Genomic DNA, 12,300 nt, shown 5'->3' on the forward strand with positions numbered 1-12,300 from the left:
TTGTTGACTCCGATCCGGAAGCCGACACCACCGACAGCGAGAGCCTTCGTGGGACAGCTCGTGATTCACTCCAGGACATCCTCGGTGCCCCAGAGTCCACGTGGCAGCGGAGACAAGGCTCCCGACATCAACCTGATTGCGCCCAACATCGCCTGGTTCCTTCCTGGTTCCTTTCTGGTCACTGGCTAGTGACCCAGACTCTGTCCCCTCTGCTTTCAGGTACCCATCAACTTCGATCCACCCTTGGATTGCACCGGACACTTCTCTTCTGGACGCCTGCAGCATCTTCATCTCCAGGCACCCTAGATCTTCGTGACGAAACCCGACACATCTTCACACCTGTGCACCCGCTTGCTGTGGGTGAGGTAACTCTTGAACACCGGTGCTCCTGTAGTGGTTAACACCTCTAGTGTCTAAGTCTAAAGTTTTGTCCTTCTAGTCCAGTCGGAAGACTCTTAAAACTGTAACTCGATAACTTTTACGCACCATTGACTTTGCATTGGTGCATGCGTGTGCTTCCTGCACTGCACCCGAATCCCGCGGGCTACTCCCGTCCTAACTGCTGTTAGTTCAGTGTAGTCCCAGCGATTCACAAGGCCCTAGGCCTTACCACTGATCGATTAGTGATTGTTATACCACTTTATTGATATATGGTTTGAGTGGCCACCGGCCTCATCCATAAACGTGCAACTTGTATATGTTATACTGTGCTTTTGTTTAAACGCTTGTGCTTCATTGCTCATAAAGAGTAGTGGGGATTATTCTGAGAATAAATACATATATTTTTATAATATATAACTTGTGTGGTGTCTTTTCATTTGATATTACAGGATTGCATGTGGTAAAACAGCTGGCTTCACATGTCCTCTTGAGTTAAGCCTTTAGGCTGCTTAGTCCATGCTACCTCTAGGATAGCTTGTCTTTAAGGTTGACTTACAACCACCACCATAAGGGATTGTTTGGACGGATACAAGGTGCCCACAGAACTGTGGACATCATACATCAGGCCAACTTCTCACAACAACCATTTGTGCAATGAGAATCTCTACAACTCAATGCAGACAAAGGGTAGGAAAGACACAGGGAACCCACACTAAAACGTAGAGAGACACAGAAATGAGGCATAAAGGTTTGGGTGAATTGGCACTTACAATTATAAACACAGGGCAGCAAGACAGAAAGTGAAACTTGGAGAAACTAGAGACCGAAAACCGGGTAAAATGCTTAAAAAGTTAATTTGACCTTCCGTAATGTAACTTGTGCTCATGTCAAGCGCACAAAGGCTCAATTCAGATGCACTGCTGTAATTAAAGGTAGTGTTTACCTGCAGAGAGACCTATGGCATTTCGGTAAGGGCTGCGACTTGAGCTCTCACTCATTTGCACACTCCACGCTCGGCATGCAAGACACGGTTTAGTGCAGTGTTCAAACTACACGTTTCCTTCTCATTTGTCACGTGTTCAGCGATACATACCACATCAAGGCACAACAACAAAGAGCGCAAAAGTGGAGGCTTTCAGATACTTAGGATATATATGCAATGAACTTAGCGCATCAAGTGCTCTGCATTACTAGGACTTTTTAAGGGCGTGTAGAGTGCGTTCTACCTATGCAGGCAATACATTACGTCAAAATCGGCGTGTAACCATTAATAAAGATCTTGAAACAGTACACGCTTGTCACGCCGAGCAGTATCTGGTGTGAATTTTTTTTCTGAATTCAGCTGTGGACATCCTTTCGGTTTTGCCTACGTTGTATAGTTATTTCAATGACCTCTAACTATGCATTTAACCACTTGGCTGCTAAGGCACCTGATGCACTTCCATTGACTTTCCATTGAAATCAATGGAAACTCCATGACGAGTTACCCTTGTCATTAGCACTGAAGGGGTTAATCTGCAAGTGTGTGTTGTCTACAGTCTGAAGTGAAGTCTGTGTGTGGCTGGGAGGTAGTACGGGTGACGGGGGTCGTGATGTGTGCGTGGAATTTGAAGGAAGGCAGGTAAGGCAAGCCAAAGCACATTTTGAACTTTATTTCCGATTTTAATTTATGCCCGTGACTTCAGGGCCAGGCGCACTTACTTGCTTGAATTTAGGTGCCGTGATCACCTGCCTGGGACCAGCAAGGGCAGCTCCACTTCCTCGCGTGCCAGAAGTATGGTTTGCTTCTCTCTGTGACGTCCGCCCACATCATGCTCGCTCGGGGGAAAAGGGAAATGTGTGAATCCTCTCGGCATGTTCTGTTCTTCCTCTGCCCCCATTCTTACTGAGCCGGCTCGGTGTGAGACTCCATACCCGTGAGGACTGGCTCTCTTACCGGATCGTGGTCTCCTGACTGCATGATGCAGCAGGACCCTCCCCCTCACCCAGGGACCCAGTGCCCTCGAGTTCGCCGGCCCCGCTTCGAAAATAAAATTGCCGGCGGGCGGCATTGGCATTATTAGTTCCTGGGCCTGTCCTGTCCCAGCGTGGGGGCCTGACTGCTGGACAGGTCTGAGGTGCGAACAGCAGTGTGGTGTAAGCGAGCGCGACCAGGCCCACAAAACAGTCAGGCTGTGCAAGATGACGACGTGGAGCCAGTTAGCAGCAGAGGCCTCATCAACCATAATTGAATCACGCGATGTTAGCAGGACGTGTGACATCACATACTCACGGCGCTACAACCAGTCTCACAGCCCAGCGGCGCCGCAGAAATCAGATACATTGTAGCAGCACTGACTGTGAGACTAAGTGAGCCTGCCCAGCTGCTGCAACTGCCCGAAGCCTGTGGGAGCAGCCAGCGCACGCACTGGAGCGCACAGCTACTACTGTTTGTAGTGTGCTTTCTGTGACAGCTAGGACTACGGCATTATGCGTGACAACGCATTTCAGTGCGGTGATGCGGAGCACCGCATTGAAATGCGTTAGTGTCACACCTAATGCGTGATACTTGGCAGGACTGTGACCAGACGTCCTGGTTTTTGTTGGTGTTTCGGGTGAGCATGTGCGCACACTGCTTAAAAAAATCAAGCTAATGCTCTCCCAGTACCCCTGGCATCCCCACACCAGCTCGATCAGAGGCGCAACTATAGGGCCCACAACTCCTTGGTAGAGTGCTTTGATTTCACCATTGTGTCGATCAATGGTAACTCAAGTAGGATCATTTACTGGCAGATGCATCAAGCAAAATACCTCCCGGTAAAATAGCGATTCGGTAAAACAGGCCGATACCGACCGCAAAACCCATAAATGCAATGCATCAACACAAATCGGTAAATAATAAAGAATCGCTAAAAAATTCCCCTCGGTGAATTACCGAATCGCTATCCAGCCTATCGGAAATAACGAATATCAAAGCAGGCCCCGGAAATACCGAATCGCTATTAAAGAATCGCAACGGAATGCATCAAAAATACCGAAAAGCTCAGAAATCGCTATTTAGCATGAGCAAATTAAGGGGAATCTCAACCTGGAGGTAAAGTTATACAAATGATGAAAAAAAATGTGTCTTTTCTGACAGGTGCAGACAATCAGTAACCCTTCAAAATGACCCTGGAAACCCTGTTAGTCAACCCAAATGGCTGCCCCCTACGTGCTTGCTCGGAGGAGGAAAATCAATGCCCTGGCCCAGCGAAGGAGGATGATCCAGAATAGGGTCTTCAAGGTGCGCATCACATTGCTCGGGCAAACAGAGGAGCAGGTGTACGATAAGTACAGACTCAGCCCTGCCATGATAATGCGTCCAATAGCAGATCTGGAACCACTACTCCAGCACCAGACCCTTAGGACCCACGCAATACCAGCCCATGTCCAGGTCCTATGCAGCCTGCACCTGCTGGCGTCTGGAAGCTTCCAGGGGGTAATAGCAGAAGCCGGAGGCGTGTCGCAAAGTGCACTATCATTCTTCTTCCACAGGTTTCTGGACGCCATGCTAGCATCGATACATCGCCACATCACCTTCCCCACCACCCCCCAACAGTTGAACCGCACCAAGCGTGAGTTCTACCAGGTGGCACAATTCCCCCATGTGATAGGGTGTGTCGACTGCACCCATGTCCACATCTGTCCTCCCTCAGCCACCGAATACATCTACCGCAACCGGAAGTCATACCATTCCATTAATGTGCAGGTTGTGTGCAATGCCAAGCACATCATTACGGACCTCGTAGCCCAATTCCTAGGGAGCACACATGACGCATACATCTTCCGTCACAGTGGCATCCACAGGCGCCTGATCAACGGTGAGTTTGGAGTTGGACACCTACTAGGCACGTATTGATGCAACACCATTTAAACCAACCCCACATATTCCATAGCATTCATGCCGCTAACCATTCTCTCCCCATCCTGCAGGTGACAGCGCTTACGCCTTGCGTGAGTATCTACTCACTCCCTACCTCAACCCAGCAACACCACAAGAGCAGCGCTACAACAGAGCACACATCAGCACAAGGAATGTTGTAGAGCGCACATTCGGCATCCTCAAATGTATAGGCAATGTATAGGCATTTATATAGCGCACTACTTACCCGTAGGGTCCCAAGGCGCTTCGACCGCTGCGAAACCCTTCCTGGCTTCCCTGAGAGATGGTCCCTTAATGGGTATCTCCAGGGTGAGACCAGGCATCCCCGGCGGTCTGGTGGGGCCGTTAGTGAAGATGAGGCAAGCTAATGCCCAGAGTTGCCGAGTGTGAACACTGATCAGAGTGGGCACCGAGGCGAGAGAATTATCGAGTCCGCTGACCCTGGTCCAGAAACCTGCCGCGCTGGGAATCGAACCCTGGTCCCGGGCCGTCCTCTGCTCTCGGGTCTGCCGCCTCTAACCAGTGAGCCACACTACTTCACTCAAGAGTCGCTTCAGAATATTGCACAAGACAGGAGGTGCCTTGCAGTACGACCCAGTGATCTGTTGCAAGATCATAGCTGTCTGTGCCATCCTGCATAACATTGCAACAAGAAGGGGGATACCCATAGAGGTGTACGGTGAGGACGAGCTACGTGCACAGCAACCCCCCCCCCCCCAACACCGACAGGCACATGTGCCCAACACAGCAGAAGGGCAAAGGAGGCGGACATACATCACACGGTATCACTTCTGAGACAGGTAAGAAAGAGCCATGACAAGATGATATGCATTGCAAGGGTTTAATGCCCATTAACACCTGACTGGTGCTGATTAATGTAACAGAAACATGACGCAGCGTAAATGAAAACAAAAGAGAAAATGTCCATTGACAACACAGGTGCTGCATGTGGCACTACAGTTGGCCCATGTTTACCTCAGTACAAGAGTGGGGATCCGACGTGTAGGATCCTTGGACCTAGCTCTAGTGTAGGTGTGTGACTCACTGAATCAGTGTAACCTTCAAGAAAGAAAATTTTCTTTCTAGTGTCCCCTCACTCACCGGGGTTGCCCCACGGTGACATGCTTCATCATTGGGGCCATCCCAGTTCTCTACGAAAAGGGGCGTGCTGCGACTCACAAACTACGCAGGAGCACTTAAGAGTGAAAGACTATGTGTGGTGCAAAGAAATATAGTGGTGGAGTGGGTGTGAGTGGGTTAAAAATACCGTGCTTAGTGGGCCTCTCCAATTTATTTAGCTCCTATGCAGGTATGTTAAAAGTGGGGTTAGTGTCACTGTGGATCAACCAATAATGCGGTTGATTCAGTGAGCGATTTTGGTCTGAGTTCACAGCACAATCTAAATTTGTCAGTGTTAGCGGTAGGTACAAAACCCAAGCCTTTATTAAGAATTTGTGTTTGGGTTGGTTGGATAGATTAACTACTAGGTCTGGTGCTCGCTCGTGGATGGTTCCGGAGGTCCGTTGCTGCGAGTGTGTGGTCCCTCGGTCACTAGAGGTTGCGCCCAATGTAGTTGCTGTCCTGATTTGTTTTTCACCCGTTGTTGGGTTTTGCCCCTGCCTAAAAAAGGAGGGCGACCTGGGTTATTTTGATTTCCTTGGTTATTCCCCCAGTTTGGGAAAGGCTGTTGAGGATACATCGGTGGGCCGTAATAGAATGGTCCTGGTGGAGGCGGGCTAAACGGTGGGCCAAATTGCTGAGGACCTTGAAATGGTGGCCACGGGGGGGTGGTTGTTGGTACCCCCTATATCTCCCTCTGTTTCCCTTAGTTATCTGGCAGCAGTTTGGCTGCGGGAGTACTTGACAATAATACAGGTCGACACCTGGTATTATCTGTTACTTTTAATCCATGACCTAACAACAGACACTCTCCATAAAACAGTACACGAAATTTACCTTCAGTCCATATGATGGCTGAAATCACGGGTTTATCCTTTTCAGAAGAGGAGGTAGACAGAATCATTGCCTCCATTCTACCACACACAGGGGCTCCCAACAGGGAAAACAGTGATGCGACCCAGATTTGGGATGAACTAACTGAACGTAAAAGAAATCAAATTAAGACACTGATTCATGGTGTCATGATGGCAGAATATCTTAAGATCAGTGCAGCTCCGAGAGGTCTCATTGTCAGAAATGAACCATTTATCTTCCAACAAGACCAACAATTTAAAAAGGATTGGTCTCTCATTTCATGGCACTGTACCAGGGACTGGTTAGTGCTCATAGTGAAAACAGCAGCCCGCCTTTCAGAGACACTTCTGGAGGAAATCCATTCTTTAGAGATACGCTTAAAATCTTACCAAACTCCAAGTGAGCTAAAAAAGAGACTAGATGAATTAAACAAAAGCATGACGGAGTTCGAAATCTCCTTGAAGGACACTAAGTATGAGAAATTGTCAAAAGACAAAAAAGCCTTTTCACATGAGAAAGTGTATCCTTATATCAAAGTGGATTACAAAGTAAGCAACAGAAATCCGGGATACAATACGGACGGTGACGGATCCGACACGGGTTCCGATAGTTCAGGATCTTCGTCCTACTACAACCACTCCACGAACAGGAGACCAAGAAGGGGAAGAGGAAATTCGGGGAGATATAGTGGGTACCAACAACCCCCCCCCCGTGGCCACCATATCAAGGTCCTCAGCAATTTGGCCCACCGTTTGGCCCGCCTCCACCAGGACCATTCTATTACGGCCCACCGATGTATCCTCAACAGCCTTTCCCAAACTGGGGGAATAACCAAGGAAATCAAAATAACCCAGGTCGCCCTCCTTTTTTAGGCAGGGGCAAAACCCAACGATGAAGCATGTCACCGTGGGGCAACCCAGGTGAGTGAGGGGACACTAGAAAGAAAATGTTCTTTCTTGAAGGTTACACTGATTCAGTGAGTCACACACCTACACTAGAGCTAGGTCCAAGGATCCTTCACGTCGGATCCCCACTCTTGTACTGAGGTAAACATGGGCCAACTGTAGTGCCACATGCAGCACCTGTGTTGTCAATGGACATTTTCTCTTTTGTTTTCATTTACGCTGCGTCATGTTTCTGTTACATTAATCAGCACCAGTCAGGTGTTAATGGGCATTAAACCCTTGCAATGCATATCATCTTGTCATGGCTCTTTCTTACCTGTCTCAGAAGTGATACCGTGTGATGTATGTCCGCCTCCTTTGCCCTTCTGGATCCCCACTCTTGTACTGAACCCTTAAGGAGGACAACCTAGGGCCACTGACAAATTTAGATTGTGCTGTGAACTCAGACCAAAATCGCTCACTGAATCAGCCGCATTATTGGTTGATCCACAGTGACACTAACCCCACTTTTAACATACCTGCATAGGAGCTAAATAAATTGGAGAGGCCCACTAAGCACGGTATTTTTAACCCACTCACACTCACTCCACCACTATATTTCTTTGCACCACACATAGTCTTTCACTCTTAAGTGCTCCTGCGTAGTTCGTGAGTCGCAGCACGCCCCTTTTCGTAGAGAACTGGGATGGCCCCAATGATGAAGCATGTCACCGTGGGGCAACCCCGGTGAGTGAGGGGACACTAGAAAGAAAATGTTCTTTCTTGAAGGTTACACTGATTCAGTGAGTCACACACCTACACTAGAGCTAGGTCCAAGGATCCTACACGTGGGATCCCCACTCTTGTACTGAACCCTTAAGGAGGACGACCTAGTCTCTTTAATCCTCCTTCTCCCTCTGTTTCTCATAACCATGGTTACCTCACCATGGCCAGGGTGCCATTGCATCATGGCTGTTTACGTTTGCCACGGACACCCAGCCTCCTGTCCCGTGACTCCTCAACATCTCCTTGAACACTCACAGTGGCTGGTGCACTGCGCGCGCTGCGCCTCCTCTCGCTTGTCTCAGGCATGGTGACGCTGCTCACACTTGAGGCTGCCTCACTCACCTCATCCCCTCCCGCACTGCTGATACTGGCAGTTCCAGACTGCAGGTGCTCCACTGCAGTGGTCATTCTCTCGAGGGTCCTTGCCACATCCCCACAATAATGGCCCATGTCCACCTGCAGGGACACCGATCTACGGGCTACCACAGCTGTGCTGTTGCACAGCTTCTTGATGGCCTTAATTGTGGCATTGGTACTGAGTGAGTACTGCTCATGTCTCCTGCGCTCACTCCGTTGGCCTGCAACAACAGCGCGTGTTAGTTCCTGTAGGCATACCTTAATGTCATTGTTGCCCTCTGCAACGGCTGTGGTCAGCTCTCGCACTGCGTCAGTCATTGCAGTAAATCTGTAGGACATCCTTGCCATGCTAATTTTCACTGCACCCATGTGTTTTGCCTGCAGGCGCTGAACACGCAGCATCCGGCTCTCCACGACTCCATACACATCTGCAGGATCTGCTGTTGTCGCTGCAGCCCTACCCAGGGATCCGGCCCGCTGTCTAGCTCGCAGACGTGCTGCTGTTCGTGCGGTTGGGGTGTCGACAGCCTGCTGCTGTACATTTGTGGCTGCTGGCCTCAGCTCCGTCTCCATCTCCTGCAGGGAGGGGAAATTTGCCCTGCGGCTATGTGTGGTTGGCAGGACTTGTGGAGGTGGAGGTGGTGTTGGTGTTGCTGTCCGCGGTGGTGGTGGTGGTGTTGCTGTCCGCGGTGGTGGTGGTGGTGTTCTTGACCGCAGAGCTGGTGGTGGTGTTCTTGTCCGCGGTGCTAGTGGTGGTGGTGATGTTTGCGGAGGTGGTGAAGGGGAAGGACTGCCTCCATGTTCCAGCGTGTTCTCCGCATCAGTCACCACTGGGGTCTCACAGATGACTAGGCGGGCGCTGTCCTCTGATTCCATGGGGGAGGCATCTGTGTGTGAAACAGAGCATTGTTATGATTTTGTGGATATTATAAATTTATGCTTTAGTCATCTACATAAAGGACATATGGGAACTGATATTTGGACCTTGACTGCTGTTTTCATGTCATGCACCTCAGGGGTCAGACAGGAACCCTTTCATGTTATGACTACAACTCCCATGAAGCATCACTCTGTTGAGGGATTGTGCTTTAGGCACGGCTACTTGTGCACTGTGTTTGGCTTGGGGAAATGGGCAGGGGTTGAAAAGACGCTGCATATCTGCGCTGGCATGCATCTTACCTTGTCCGCCATCCGCAGCACCTGAGGTGTCCAGTTGGGTGACCCCCACAACAGCTTCCGGTTCGATGGTCGACTCCACAAGGTCGTCGAGGGCTGTGTTCGGTGTCACAGCCAAACTTTGGAACACATTACCCCTTTACATCAAAACCGCCCCCACTCTCATCAGCTTCAGAAAAAAACTAAAAACCTGTTTTTTTTCAGCATAAATTTTTCTGCCACAGCGATGGTTCTGTATTCTGAGCGCCGAGACACCCCCGGGTAGCTGCGCGCTATAAAAATCGCATAAAACATAAACATAAACATAAACATTTGAGGACCCACCACCTGTGTCAGCCGCATCCTTCACCCTTTCCGCGATCTTCTCCTTAGCCCTTTTGCGGAGGTCGTACCACCGTTTTTTAACCCCTTCAGTGCTGCGCGAATTCCTGTGCGGTGCTGAAGGTTCTAAAGAACCTATGGACTCATGACGGATTGGTTCCGCCATGAGCACAGGCCAACCGACGCTCATGACGGAACCGTTCCGTCATGAGCACCGATGGGGTTAAGGTCCTCGATGCTGCGGTGGGTGACTCCCACAGCATTCACACTGTCCTTGATGCGCAGCCACATCCTGCGCTTCTCCCCCTCTGGCACCTTCAGGGACAGTCTGCCAATCAGTTTTTCATGCCAGCTGCTGACACCCTCTATCAGAATCTCAAGTTCCTTGTCAGAAAACTTGCGTTTTCTCTTCCTGGTGTTGTCCTTTCCCTTGGGTGCTTCTTTCTCCATGATGCACTGCTGTGCAGGTCCTGGTCACTGCTGGCTGTGTATTGCTCCTCTGCTTCTGTGCTCTGCCTCCTCCTCTGAGCTCCTCAGGGCACCGAGTGAAGCATGGGCTGAGCTGCTTCCTGGTTGTGACGTCATCAGCCTGCTTCCGGAGCGCCGCGTGTTTTTGCCGATTTCGCTAATACCGACTTCGCTAATACCGAATTCGCAGATACCGATTCGGTATTTGCTATTTCGGTATTTGCGGAATCGGTATCTCGCAGTCATCTCGCAAAGGTTTACCGATTTTTACCGAATCGGTAATATTTAGCGATTTTATTGATGCATCGCGGTTTGCATGTCCTTATTAGCGATTCCTTATTTTTCGCTAATAACGACTAGGAATACCGATTTTTGATGCATCTGCCAGTTAGCTGCTTAAACCACTTTGTGTGAGAAACTGCCTACATTTTAATATCCCTTCTTTACTTCTGATCATGGGAAACTTGCTTGTAAAAGTCCATCAAACAAAAGTTACACGTGAAATAATACAAACATGTTTGCACAGAAGGAAATTCTATGTGACCGCATCATAACGAGGATGTGACCGTCCTATTTTGCAAGTGTGAGAACAGCAGGCTGATTTTGTGCGCTGCGACGCTGGCTTGCAGCATAACCAAGTTGTTTGGAACACCATAAGCCTCTCGGCGTGTTTACCGCCAGTGTTAAAGCCACATAGGGGCCTATTCAGTGTCCTGGTGACAAGCACCCACTGGCATACCCACAGGGCGATGAAGGGGAGGAGGGAGCATTTGCACTGTTGAACAAAACGCCTGTGGGCACAGTAATAGGAAGCGTGGAGATGCAGGGGCTCTAAGAAGGGGTGAAAAAACAACATAGAATCATTAACATGTAAATGGTCTTTTAAAGACCTGTGAAGTACTCGGGATCGGCTGTGTGTGCGCCTGGGAAGCTGTCTCAGCCTGGACTGCCTTACAGAGGGGCGAGGGGGCTCTGAGGAGTCCTAGAGCTGACGGCTTGTCAGAGCAGGGGGTACTGCTACACTAGTTATCTTTATTTAGACCACGCCGCTACTTAGATAGACCACACACCTTTGAGGTTTGCCCCGCCCCTTTTAGAGCACACCAGGGTTTTTTCCCCACTTAAAGCCCTGGACACCATAGCTATTATGATTGGGAAGCGCCAGGGTTGTCCTCTGTCTCGGCTGTTTAGAGGCACTTGCTGCGGAGCCTTTAGCTTGTGCACTGCGCGAATATCCTGCCCATCGGGCTACCCTTTCCACATTACACATTTGATAGTGTCTGCCTTTGTGGTGGAAGTGGGGGGGGAAAGTAGGGCAACTGTGGGCAGAGAATCAGAGGGCGGCTGAGTTAGAGGTGTGGCCAGAAAGAGCAAATCATTCTAATTTTTAGTATTTGTTTGGCATTTCACTATCCAGTTACAGCTTATTACTTATTTAATTAAACCAATTGATACACGTTTATTTAAGGTTTAACACGAGTTATTGACATTGAAATACAATCACAAAGTGGGATTCGTTTCTAATTACAGAATGTCCCAAATACGCTTAAAAATGGAAGCACAAGCCATTTGTCTCTGAACCATGTAGCTTCTGTCATCAGCACTTCTCCTCCCTTTTTCCACAAGCAGTTCAAACAAGAATGGCAAAATAACCTAGTTTGCAAATGTTTCCTATATATATATATATTGATGTCTTTGGGAGGCGGCGCAGAGAAACGAAATGTAGCAGGTATTTAAGGCTGTGCTGGGGGGGGTTCATTCTCTTTGTCCCCTCGGACCGCAGCAAGGCTACAGGAGTGTCGTCGACCACCCACCCACCCGGCAGAAGAGCAAGGCTTCACAGAGGCAGAGCGCAGTGGAGCGCTGATAGTTAACTACAAAGGGGGATGCACAACAATGGAGGTGCAGCCATTCGATGGACCCCAGGAGGGAGTAGATTCCACTTGTGCATAGGGTAGGCGGGGAGGAGGGACTGACCTGACAGTAGTCCTGGGCTCTACTGCCCTAACCCACAATGTATGGATTGAGTAGAATCTTGGGGAGGTTGCCTGT

The sequence above is a fragment of the Lissotriton helveticus genome, chromosome 10 (assembly GCF_964261635.1).
Source record: "Lissotriton helveticus chromosome 10, aLisHel1.1, whole genome shotgun sequence".
NCBI classification, from domain to species: Eukaryota; Metazoa; Chordata; class Amphibia; order Caudata; family Salamandridae; genus Lissotriton; species Lissotriton helveticus.